The following is a 9,167-nucleotide window of genomic DNA, read 5'->3' as shown; positions in this document are numbered from 1 at the left end:
TTAGGGAATCAAGGGGTTTTCTTTTTTTTTTTTTTTTTTTTTTTTTGGTTTGGTTGAACAAAAGAACTGATAAATGAAAAAAGCCAAGTTGCCTTGGCAACTAGGCAAGGATTGGAAGAGCTGTTCATAGTTCAAAACATATGTAGAGTTGCATAGTAACTGGCATTACAAGGCTGTTTATATACAATGGACACACCTATTGAGTCAATATTGCTACTTTTCCCCCACATTTTGGAATAGTACTGAAATAACCAAAAGCTATACAAATTGCAGTATTGTGACCAAAAATATCTAACAAATAAAACCTAAATAATATTTTAGCTTGTTTAAATTCACCACCCTTTGCCTAGATTGCAGCTTTGATTACTCATGTCAGTCAAATTTTTGTAGTGCATCATGGGATACTTGTTAAACAGTATTGAAGGAGTTCCCATGTATGTAGGACATGCGAAAACGGCTTTTGCTTCACTATATGGTGGTCCACCTCATCAGATTAAAAAAATAAAATAATAATAATAATAATAAATTCATCCATCCATTCATTTTCCAAACCGCTCATCCTATGTCAATGGAATGCTGGAGCATAATAATAATAATAATTTTGTGGTAACACCTTACAATAAGGTCCCATTAGTTAAGACATAAACTAACATTAACTAACAATGAGCAATACATACGTTACAGTGTGTATTAATATTTGTTAATGTTACTTAATAGAAATACAACTGTTAATTGTTAGTTCATGTTGCTAATATTATGACAACTTTTTTTAATAATGTATTGGTAAATGTTGAAATTAACATGAACTAAGATGAATAAATGCTTTGGAAGTATTTTCCATTGTTAGTTCATGTTAACTAATGTTAACAAATAGAACTTTTAAAGTGTTACTAATTTTGTAAACAAATTCAGGCAAAGGCACAATTTATATTCACCTATAAAACTAATTTTAAGAAAGATTTAGATCAAAACGATTTGACGATCAAGAGAAACATTCAGTCAAGTGTATCCAGACGTTTTACTGGTACTGTAAGTGTGTATATCACTGATTCATGTTAGCATGGTAATGTTTATGTAATGCTAATTCAGCTTCTACTTAAAGTTAAAACAATAATTCTTAATTCTTCATGAGTGAACTATGAAGTTATAATCATACATGTTACCTTATTAATCATTAAATATTAATGGAAGGCTGTATTTGTCAGCAGCTTATTCTGTGTTCTGATTAAATAATGCATGGCAATCGGAGCCAGCCTTAAATCAATTATAAATGTTACATTTTATGCATGGAGCAACTAGAGAGGGCAAGATGATGAATAGATTTCTGATATACAGAACTGATTTTAATTTATATTAATTTATCATTTAAAATCAATTTTTAACCAAAATATATTTCATATAAATCCTACTGTCTTAAAAGGACAGTCAAATTAACATTGTATTGTACTGGTGTATTATATTTTACATTATTATATTGTACATTTAAGATGACATGACTGAGGATAAGAAACAATATGAAACCTCAGTATAGCATTTGGTTTATCCATTGTAAAAAGACTATATCCATGGAGGAAAAAGTCTTCATAGGATATAATCATCAATAATCTAGATTTCATTTCATTTCTATTCAGTGCAGTATTTGAAAGTGAGTGCACTGCATAACCACTAGATGGCGTGTTTACTCTGTAAATAAGCATCAGTGTTGTACGATTATACTAATGTGGATTTGTTTAAAGCCTTTGTTCAAATATGCCACAGCATTTTCCAGACAGCCGTAAACGCCTTAATTTGGCATCAATACAAATCAAACACAGGCTAATGTTCATGAACAAAGCTTCAATCACTCTAGAATGCTTGTACAACTTACAGCAAACCACATGCTTCCCAAATTTTCTGTATATTTAATCAAGATGTTTAACAGGAAATATGATCTATCTTACATTATGCAGGGTGTAAATTTTTTACAAAATGGTTCACTGACATCTATAACAATTTTTTGGCCGGCAGGGAAATGTTTATATTATCTGTTTTATTAACACTAGGGGTCAATCAAGGACTGTAAAGCAGTGGGTTCAGAGGTCATAAGGTGATTGGTTGATAGGGGTGAGGGGTCAAATGTGTGTTGACCAATATTGACAACTGATTAAGCTTGATAAGGTAATAAGTCTAAGAACCTAATAAACACAAGAACAATTCTTGGTGTGGACGTTTATCCTTACTAAGATGTTCTGAGCAGACATATTTAAAAGAAAAAAACGATGGATTTCTCAGATATTGGCCAATGTCTTTCATTAATGTCTTGCTTTATTTGTCAACTTTTGTACTATGTTCATTATATGTTGAAATCCAATATTTTGTTTAGTATTGCAGATAATTACATTGAAATCTTAGCTTATCATCATTGGGATCATCAGCACCTGCCTTTATCAGAACATTCAGGAATTTCACACTGTTTATAAAGTCTGTGTAACTGGATCCGGTAGGATCTGGCAGAGCCGTTGCGAAGAATTGCCTGTGAAAGCGATTAGTGTAGTCTAGGAACGCTTTACTGTATATTTTTGGACAGTATCACTGCAGTTGTGAAAACAGGAGAGAATGTGAATATTTTTCAAATGGAAAAGATGCAGCTCTCTATGTACTATTATTTATGAGCTAATGTTTAGGGATCTGCTTGTTTTGTAGAGCATTCCTCCAAAATACCCCCTACCAAACAGCTTTATTGGAATTTCCTATAAGCGTCTTTCTGAGCACTAGTGTAAAGAGGGCATGTTTGTTTAGGCTTGTTTGATTATCTGAACTATTACGCCATGTCAACAAGCAGCGTCTAATTGTTTTGTGCGAGAGCTCTCTTATCTGTCCCAGCAGAATTTTTTTATTCTTGATCTCATATCTGAATTATGAGCCTCATCAGGTCTGCTCTACCCCCACCACAACTGCACAAAAACCTCCTTGCATACACGTAGCTGGCCTCGTAAATGCAATATTCGCTCTCTCTTTGTCATTCCCTGAAATTGCTCTCTGTTTTGCTGGAAGGTCATTTATTTATGTGCTCTTACAGTCAGCAAGAACAGAAAGAGCTTTCTGATCCCTGCACCTATAAACCAAATGCAATCTTGTTCCCACAGCATTTTTTAGATATAAATGATACTATATACATCAAGTCAAGTGGATTGCTAATTTTTGAGGTAATCAGAATTACATGTTAGTGGATAATAAAACAGGTCTATCTAGGGAACAGCTTGTGGCTCTTTTGACTTAGGCTATTAAGCATTGGCCAAAACACCATATCAACCACCTAGCAATGCCATGTCAACACCCTGGTGACCGACTATAACACTCTAGCATCATGGCAGTACATTTTATACTACTGTTTATAGTTTCGGGTTTGACTGATTGATTTATTTATTCATTTATTTGAAAGAAATTAATACTTTTTTATTTAGCAGGGATGCATTAATTTGAACAAAAGTGACAGTAAAGAGATTTATCTTTTTATTTATTATTTATTTATTGTTTCTATTTAAAAAATGTTGTTCTTTTGATTTTCTATTCATCAAAAAATCCTGAAATAAAAATCATGGTTTTCACAAAAATATTAAAGGGGTCATAGGATGCTACATGCACTTTTACAAGTTGTTTGAACTGAAATGTGTGTTGGTGGTGTGTGTACACAACCACCCTATAATGATAAAAATCCACCCAGTGTTTTAAAAAAAAATCTGGTTAAATGTTTTCCCCTTTCTAAAATCACTACCATTAAGAAATTTTAACCAAACTATGTTACAGACTTTTCATTAAGACCCCAAAGAATCATATCAACTTGTGGAAAATGGGCATCCTATGACCCCTTTAAATGGCACAACTGTTTTCCTTAATAATTGTAAGAAATCTTACTTAAGCAGCAAATCAGCATATTAGAATAATTTCTGAAGGATCATATGACACTGAAGACTGGAGTAATGGTGGCTAAAAATTCAGCTTTGCCAACACAAGAATAAGTCACACTTTAAAATACTTCAAAATAGAACACAGTTATTTTAAATTCCAATAATAATTTCAATACTACTGTTTTAGTGTATTTTTGTTCAAATAAATGCACCCTTCGTGACCTTAAGAGACTTCTTTCAAAAACAATGAAACATTTTTTTTTTACCAGCCCCAAACCTTTGAACAAGTAAAAAAAAAACAAATTTTCCCATTTTTTGACTTACAAAACATCATTGAGATCCAAATGCAAAAATAAAAAGCAGAAATGAAACCATAACACAAACACTGCACAAATCTTTGATTGCACTGATGTAGTTTATGAATTTAAATTAAGCTAATTTGCTCTTGATGATGTAGGAGGATTGTGATCGAGTGAATTAGAGTTGAAAGAAATTAGTTTGAAGCTTGTTTCCAAGACTGGAACGATAAAACGGGTTGGTTTATTTCTCCTTCAGAGATGGCTGAAAGGGCTTAACTAAACACGACATTCAATCTAATGCTTGGCTACTCTGTGTTCCTGTTGGAAGCCCGGCGTTTAATGGCAGAAGCAGACAGAACGCCTCTGCGGCATGAGGGGAACCCACATGATAAAGTCAAATGATCGTTGCAACTGAGAAACTAAACTAAAGGCGAATGCATTCTAAAGGCAGACGGTTCTCTCATCAGTGATGGCAATCAGACCTTCCACGGGCTGGAACCCATTCTGCATTTTTCATTTGCTGACCATTCACCTAAAAAACCACCATGACGCACAATTTATTTACCCTTTATGCATGATCAGCAGTGTCCCAGACTCAAAGCAGCAGTCTCGGCTTTGAAGAGAAGAGTAGAAGCATATTGTTGACCAAAGCTCCATAATTTTCAATGAAAACTGGTTTGCTAATGACAGTCGCACCTTTTAAGTTAGTTGGGTGAGATACTAAACAGAACAAAAACACCCTCAGTGCATGATTGAGAATTTGAAAAATTGACAAAACGACATTTCTAGAATGTTACGAGGTCACAAAAGCATGTTAAGGCAAAATACTTGACAGCACACGGCAGTGACAAACTACTTTTGCTTCTGCACAAGCTCTGGGAATGTTGAAAATGTCATCAAAATCATGCGTTAGCACTTACTCCTGCATCATATGATGATGGCATTTTTGTTCGCTCCTTCATAATGGGATGCTTCAGTCCTCAAGGTCTAGTTCCCGGCCTTTATTCAGGAGTGCTTGAGACATTTATGGCCTTGAATCCTGCAAAACAGTTTCAAAAGAACTAAACTGGAAGTATTTGAAGAGACTATTCATATTCTGATTAGTTAGAATAGATAATACTTTTAGGAAAACGTTAATTGCATTCATTGTTCATCTATTCATTCTTTAAAGAAAGAGTTCACACAGATATGACAGCTCTGTCATTTTTTACTCAACCTCATGTTGTTTCAAGGCCATATTCTATCATTTGTTCCGTGGAACATACTGTATATGAAATTTGAACAATATTCGTGCGGTTTTATTTTGCATACAAGGAAAATTCTTAGCGACCACGTCTATCAAGCTCCACAATGGACAAAAAACACAATTAAAGCACCATAATCCAAGAGTTCTGAAGCCATATGATAGCTTTGTGTGAGGAACTGAACACATACATATTTGTAAGCTACTTTCAAGGTGTTTTATCTCCATTTTGGAGCTTGACAGACATGTTCACTATGAAAAAAAAAACAGGTGCCATGCAAAAAATAAATAAATAAAATAAATCCAGAAAATGGATCTGAAATGTCATGAGAGTGAGAAAATAATTTTCACTTTTGGGTGAACAATTCCTTTAAAAGCCTGCATTTGATTATAATCTGTATTCATTACGATTGCATAAAAATAGTTTTCTCTCATTAACCACATACAGTAAATATCTGACACTTGATTGCACATTAAATACTGTAATCAACATATTTCTTGGCTGGAGACCGCAGTGACAAAGTCTCATTAATGAGCTTCACTGCTACGCATGTGAAGAGCAAATACTCATGCATCAACAGACAAAAACAAAGCTAACAAGCTGTCAAACAAAAGCAGTGGAGAGACAATCAAGCCGTCCAACTGTGTCTACATTCAAGGGCTGCAGCGAGGATTAAAACTGAGAGATTAAATTAATGCAAACATTTGTAACCCCAAAACCAGACAACAAAGAGCTGCTCTGTGGAGAACCCACTGCATGCCTATATATAGTCACATTTTCATGTTCAAAAATAAAATTTCAATGAATGACTAATTTGCTGTTTAAAACTCGTTATGAGTATCTGCATGAATAATTCCGTTTAGACAGTTCACAAGAATGTCCGTGGTATGAAAATGATCGCCGCAAGACGCTGGTGGAGTGAACAAGGCTTTATTGAATTGTGAGTGAGGACGCGGGCGCAGCTTCTTCTATTATATTGTATTATGCCAAATCCAGTTATCATAAGCGTCTTTGGACTTGTCTTTTCTACTTAATTTGACACTTGAGAAAGTTAATAAAGTGGCAATTTGCAGTTTAGGGGTAGCGATATCTTTATCTAATCTTAATTACAAGATTTGAATTAATTTCAATTTTTATTTATTTTTCGGTTTTTATTAGTTTAGATAGCAATATCTGGCAATACTGCATCGCCAGCACCTAAACTGACAGTAATCAAAAAAGCCCACGGACAGGATACCACATTCAGTAAAGAAAACGCAAAAAATCATGTTACTATCTGTCAGTAACGTTATCAACTCTATCAAATATAGTAGCATTTAAAACTAGTATACAGATCAGTAGAACAAGTAGGTTACAGAATAAAATTAAATATGCAAACACTAGCCATGAAGAAGTCTACGCTATTTCATTCAGTATAGTAGTTAAATTTTAAGAAAATCATGCTAAAACATTCATAAGAGCACTAGACAAAGTTTTCATCTATATAGCATTGGCTATTAATGAAAACTATAACATTAATATGTATTGTTGCATGAATAATAAACAAATGATAAAAATATCCATCCCTAATCTATAGTGAAGTATTAACAAATGTTGATGCAATAAATATGGTATAATTTAACGATGTTCATCCCTCCAAAACATAGAAAACATCTTTCACAAACATCTACATGTCTGTCTCTTTAAAAGTGTTCAGTATATAATATAATGAGTTGTATTTGTAGGGGTTATTATACTGTAGCACAATTCTTAACCCCACCACAGACCTCACTAATTTTCAAACCCTGGTTACGGCCATGCATGCACATACACACAGAGAGATAGAGAGCGAGCGGTCAATCAACCTGTCCAGTGTGCAGATGTCTTTCACAGATAAACCAAGGAGGCTGACTCATGTCACTGATGCTGAATGGGACGTCAGTCAGGGAACTGAGACTCTGAGATAGCCTATTATCTGCCTTTAACTACAAAAACACTGGACTACATTGGCTGGCAGTGGCCATTTCTTTGTAATGCTACACTAAGGAAACACACAGGGGGTTTGAGGAGGATGAACAATTATTGCTTCAAATTTTAGACACTAAGGCCGTTTTGTAGTTTGTTTGCTCAACTTAATGTTGAACATGAGCCATATCTACAGACCTATGTATATTTATCATAGAGAAAACCACCTAAAAAACCCAGTAACCAACCAGAACTACCAAGTAACACCCAGAACACCCTAGCAATTACCTAAAAAACCCTAGCAACCACCCATAACACCGTAGCATCACTGTGGCAGATTTTGCAGGGGCAAATTCACACTTCATATAATAAATCCACAAATCTGATTCTGCATTTAATTATTAGTGTCATTGTTAGTCACTGATTTTGAGATATTTCTCTGCTTAACACAATTAGATATCATTTAACACCAATTTGACCTCAGTCAACATATTCCATCAAAGCTGCTTGCCAGTAATGGAATTAGCAAGGGTACATGAGTCGTATCATCCTGGGTCGGCCGCAGTGACATGGCTTCCACTTAACCCCCATTGTTTTAGGAAATGGCATTTTCGATCAAATAAAGGGTGTCCCGAAAATGAACCCTAATCCTCAAAATGAAAAGGCACCCAAATGTTCAGCCATCAGGGCTCGCATGAGCGCTCTGATCCTTTAGGATTAAGACATGCAGCGCAGATCCAGCAAGCCTTGACCACATGGTGACAAAGAGGCATCCCTGCACTGCGCTGACAGGTTCCTGCTCTCGGGAGCATGTGTTTGCGTAGGTGTGTGTGTAGCGCTCGTATCAGTGTCAACTCCTTTGTCCCCTAAGGCGACACGCACATGGAACATTTAGCTTGGAACGAATGATTCATGTGTAGTTTTTAATAGTGTAATGAAATCATCCCCTTTGAGGAGGAGTGCCAAGAGGTGGCAAGAAGAAAAAATATAACACACAAACACGCATATGAAAAATATTTTATACCAATCAAAAACCATATACAATGTATAAATATTTCTAAAATCTCACTGGATGATTGTTTGAATGAATGAATGAATGAATGAATGAATAAAAATAGTAATTTAGGTAACTTCAATTTTAAAATATCAGATTACAATATAAAATCGCATTCAAACATGTTAAAAATCCAAAATATAAAATGGATAGTTCCAACTCAAAAATCTGACTGGATGGATTATATTTCAATATAAAATCATAAAAATATCACAAATATATTACTCATAAAAATATGATGTCAGATTATACGTTTATATAAAACAATAAAAAATATATACAAATAATTTTAAATATTTAAAAACCAAAAACCTTCTAGAATGGATAGTTCTGGATGGATAATGCAACAATTAGTTAAAAAATATATTATATATAAAAATAACTGAGTTATTTTTATATTTTTATGTAAATATAATAATATAATATAATATAATAAGTCTGATTATATGTTAATATAAAACCATAAAAATATAATAAAAATAATAAAAATTGCTTTTAAATATTTAAAAAATAAAAAAATTCATAAAATGGATAGTTCCAACTCTAAAATGCAACTGACTCAAAGTCATTTTGAAATATCCAATAATGGCAACTGTCACAGCTTCTTATTGCTTTAAAGGTGGGGTAAGCGATTTTTCAAAAACGCTTTAGAAAACTGATTCGGGCCGACTAGCAAAACAAACTCGTAGCCAATCAGCAGTAAGGGGCGTGTCTACTCATGATGTGGAGGAGAGAGAGT

Source organism: Sinocyclocheilus anshuiensis, unplaced genomic scaffold (genome assembly GCF_001515605.1).
Source record: "Sinocyclocheilus anshuiensis isolate Anshui unplaced genomic scaffold, SAMN03320099.WGS_v1.1 scaffold222, whole genome shotgun sequence".
In the NCBI taxonomy this organism is placed as follows: domain Eukaryota; kingdom Metazoa; phylum Chordata; class Actinopteri; order Cypriniformes; family Cyprinidae; genus Sinocyclocheilus; species Sinocyclocheilus anshuiensis.
The sequence above is the reverse complement of the archived record's forward strand: the minus strand, read 5'-3'. Positions refer to the sequence as shown.